The sequence below is a fragment of the Etheostoma spectabile genome, chromosome 6, assembly GCF_008692095.1.
Source record: "Etheostoma spectabile isolate EspeVRDwgs_2016 chromosome 6, UIUC_Espe_1.0, whole genome shotgun sequence".
NCBI classification, from domain to species: Eukaryota; Metazoa; Chordata; class Actinopteri; order Perciformes; family Percidae; genus Etheostoma; species Etheostoma spectabile.
Window position 1 is genome coordinate 809,673 of NC_045738.1, and position 4,843 is coordinate 814,515.

General features: G+C 41.6%; 1 long non-coding RNA gene across 1 annotated transcript in view; it reads left to right on the plus strand.

The window, feature by feature from the left end:
* LOC116690967 (uncharacterized) overlaps nt 1-4,843 on the plus strand; it is a 26,225-nt gene that overhangs the window by 8,811 nt on the left and 12,571 nt on the right. The gene's annotated exons all lie outside the window — the stretch shown is intronic.

A 4,843-nucleotide genomic window follows, 5' to 3' on the forward strand; every position in this document is an offset into this window, starting at 1 on the left:
CTGCTATCTGTTGAGTTTTCCTCACGCTACTCTGTCCTCTGGGACTGTCTACATCTAGGAACTAAGCTGCGCGGGGCAGTGAACTATTGTGACTGGCTCATGAGCAGACGGCTTTACGAAGCGGGAAATTGGCTTTGCAAAAAACACGAAGCGTTCTATGAAATGACGCTTTATAAAAAATAATCGCACAATCACGCAAATTTGATCGTGGGAAGTCCAAATCGTGATCGCGATTAAAATCCAAATAATTGTGCAGCCCTACAAGAGATGCTCTAAAACCAGTTGTTTTGAACATGAGAACGCGACACAGCCTAAAGATTAATCGCACAGACTCTGTACAATCAATGCACCACTGTTTCTACCCGCTGGAGAATTCTAATATATTTATCAGATGTCACTATAGCATACATCATCAGAACAAGCACAGATTTATTCAAGAACAAATGTTATCATTATTTATACATTCATTTGTTTTCATCGCTGTTAATTCATTTTAATGTGCAAATGTAAATTCTAATTTGACAATGTCACATACAGAGCCAAGCCATATTAGATTTGTAGATAGTACACCCTGGTACTGTAATATTCACTTCATAAACTTGGGAACTTGTATATTAGGAAAATTAATTGCAAACCATTTTGAAAACTGATTGAGAAAAAACCGAGAAAAAGAAAAAAAAGTCAAACATTTGCTGTTCCTAGCCTCTCCATTGTTTTCTTGACATTATATTGGCATATAATCGTTAGTTGCAGCCATACAGCACTTCACTCATCAGTTTCCTCCTAGCATTGGCAACAATTCATAGGTGTGTGTGTGTGTGTGTGTGTGTGTGTGTGTGTGTGTGATGGTGGTGATGTCTTGGTGAGAGCAACAAGCCTTCATAGCTCACCAGAGAAGTAGAGTGCACTCAGTTCCTTGCACGCTGTCCAGCTGTTTGATCCCACCTGAGGGCCCTTTGCTGCGTGTTGCCCCCCCATTCTATTCCTGTCTCTCGTCACACGTTCTAAATAAAGGAAAAGCCCTAATAAATGTGTCCCTGACCCACTTCTGTAGCAGAAACTACTGCACAGGGGTTTTTAGGTACTTTGCCAGTGTTTGCTGGACACCTAACATCCATATCAGCTCCATATTAATGAAACCGCCCTCCCTGCTGCTTTAATCTTAGAGACAGCAACCCAGACACAGGTCAACGTTGCACAGCCATTTTGAGCACTGCATCCAATAATATCATCATATCAATACATTACTTGATCCGAACACAATAATGGCCTAACATGTGCTAGGCGGGATTTTTTGTTATGCTAATGTACCTGAACATCTTGGAACATAAATGTCAAAATAAGGTGTGTGTGTCTGTGTGTGTGTGTGTGTGACTCATAGGCCGCAGATGTAGAATTTACAGTAGCCTTTCCATGACTCATTCCTCTCACTCCAAAAACAAAACCTTGCAGTTGGCACATGTTTGTTCTGCAAACCCAAACAAAGGCACTGATTGGCTGATCCCTGCCACACACCGAACGAACAGTCATGACCAAGTCCCTAATCACACACCGGGAGCCTTTTTCCCTTTTCTCCTCTTGCACAAACACAGTAGTCCCTTCCAAGAGCATTGCCCACGGCAAACTTGTTGAATTGGCTCACAAGCTCCAGTCAAACTGATTCGTAACGTTAACACCATTGGCCGATCTTGGTCCCTATTAGATGTATCCAGGGGTCCCGTGTATCTATAGTATCTGTATTCTAAGTACGATTCCAGGTAATCATAGACAAACCAGCGATAGATTTAAAAACAGTCAAAAACCAAAAAAAAAAAACCCAAAAAAATAACATTTTTCCATCATACGAATTCCTGCAAAACCTGAGCACAAGACCAGTGAAAGTGTATTTAATCCTTACCATAAACAAATGCCCTGAAATCCGCCTGACCGCCAAGAACGGGAGGAAGGTGCTCAGGTGTGTGTCTAAAAATAAATACATCACATCACAGGGTAGCCATGGATACGACTACGACTTGGGCGGGTAGAAGACAGAGAGCGGTTGAAGGACAGTGTCCACATTATATAGAGGATAGCAAAGCTGACCTCGAACGCAAAGCGTGGCGGTTTCCGAACGTCGTGAAGTGGACGTTGTGCTTCTAGGCCTCCGCTTATCTTCATAAGTTTAATAAAAACATATCCACACCCTCGTCAAAGCGCCCCCAAGTCAATACAGCCAGATCCCTTCTCAGTTTCTTCAGCTGTCCTGTCAATAAAGGCCTGAAAATCCCCAAAAAAATATTCTGAAAATCATATATAACATATATACATACATACACATGTGTTCAATGGAAGTTTTTTTTACCCCAGACATTTTAAATAATACATTTAACAGACGAAATTGCAATACCATGAAACGACGGATATTTATGCTGAGGTTATCTTATCCATACAGACCACATCCCCATGAGAACAACGGTGGCCCATGCCTATATGTAGGCTATCTTTGATTAGAGGGCACCGGAAACATGCGTCCTTTCTTGGATCCTAATCTTAGCACTGGTCAACACAACGACATACTTCCTTGACGCTTGATTTTTTTGTCTACCAGGGACAGTATGGAGTCAAAGCCCGATTGCAAACTTAGTTTTTATATACATCAATGACCTAGAAAAAGACATAAGATTTAAGATGTGCAGAAAGCCACTTCTGATTTTAATATCAACATGCCCTCTGAAAGGTACAGAATCGGCTTCCAGACCTATAGACTGCGGACCGGCTAGTTTGGAAGTCTCAAAGCCAAACTATACAATAACTTGAGTCTGTGTTGTGGAGAATAGTTGTCAGATGGGTGGACTTTTATAGGTGCTCAACGGCGAAAAACAGGTAAAACTTTTTATTATCTGGTCTAGTAAAACCAATAAACCAGGAGTAAAAGATCCAAAAAGAAGACCAGAAGGGTATGAGGTAGGGCAACAAACACTAGATAAAAGTACTGAAGTAGGTGTGACCAAAAAAAAAGACCCAAACTAAAAGAGGGAGAGGAGTGTTCTTAAAACAGTCAAGATGACTAGAAGAAAGGGAGTCCACTCCTGGATCTGTAGACCAAAGTAAGGGAACCTCTTAGCAAAGCATGTGCACCTAAAGTGCCTGCTAACAAAACACTGTCATTCCCATTACCGAGGATCTAAAGCAAAAGAGTCACTTGTTATGTTGTCCACCAGCCAAAGAGCAAAAACACAAAAGTGGCTGACACAGCAGCTCGTGTGGTAGGTCTGCTTAATGGAGGCGTAGTATCTGGTATTTGTAGTAAGTGATAGGTGTTCTTTAGTTAGTTGTGCTGTATTGAATGTGTGTGTGTGATAGAGTGTGTCTTAGATGTAACACGTTGTAGTAGTGTGTGATTGTGTGTATGTAGATTGATGTTGTGTGATTTGTGTGTGGTGGGTAGTGTGTGTGTGATGTAGTCTGTGTTGATGCTAGTGTTGATGTTGTTGTGTGTGCAAAGCTGGTTGGTTGTATATGGGGGTGTGGTCTGTACGACCATGGAAATGGGGGTCGGTGTGTTGGCGTGCAGACCATGGTGCTCCAAAAAATACGAGAAGCGTGTGAGTGGGACAGCTGCATGTCATAGGAGTAATTGCCGGTACGAGGACAGGGTAGCTCTGACGTGCCAACAGTTTGTGGTGATAAGATAACCGTGGTGTGCGTGTCCTGGAGGGGGGGGGGACAGAGTGGGTTCTGGCTGCTAGCTCGCTCTTCCTCTTTGAAGCGATGTATAATGAGTGAGAGGGGAATCTCCATGAGAAAAGAAGTGCATGCGTAGCGTGAGCATCGTGTCACATAAAGCAGTGGCTCGTCCGCATAACTGAGAGGGATCAAATGAGTGCGATATAATTTTCTTGTGCCGCGACTGTATCCGAGCGCCTCTACGCGTCTCTGCGTTGGCATTCTATTACCTTGTGTTCGAGTCTGCACATTTTTGTTGTGGCATTTTCCCATACAAGATAAAATGATGGGGAAGGAAAAAAAAAACACGTTTTGCCTAAATAGTAAGCAACTATGTTTTTCTGATATATTCAGTCATATCCAAATATGGCAGCAAAATTGTTTTTCTCAATGGCTGGATATCTGTAAAAGCACAGCCCGTATTGTTTTTACAACCTTTCTCAGAGAAAGTGGTATTTCTGTTAATGGGAGGCTTTAAATTGATGGTGGGAAATTAGCTTGACGCTGCTCAATAGTTACACAGGGGACATTTCTTATTAAAATGCCACTTCAGATTAGAGACGAGCGACCTGAACAAGGTAATCATGATGCCAAAACTCATCATGCAGTCCAATAACGGCTCCATCTCACCAATAAGAATCACCGAATAAGACCTTGGAGCTATTGTCTGACACCACACACACACACACACACACACACACACACACACACACACACACACACACAAACATCTCAAACTTGGATTATAAAATGAAGGATAATAGATCAGTGTCTGTGTGTATGACTGTTTGGATAAAAGAAGACAGCATTTTCATTATATTTCTGATATTTGATATCTTGTGTTTTAACCACACAGCAGATGATGCGTCAATATCCCAAGTAGGGCTGGGTTACCAAAATTTGATTTTTAGGCACTGCCAGAATTGTCTTCTTAGTATTGAGTATCAAAAACTTTCTATTCATTTAATACCAAATTTCAATACCTAAGGATTAAAGTGCAGTTTTCTACTGATATTTTCTTTCAACTATCACAAACAATGCAATATTTTGCGACTTTGGCGATTGCACCAGTTGATATTGCAATAACGATTAAAAAAAAGTAGTAAGGGGAGGCTGTGGCTCAGTGGTAGAGCGGTTG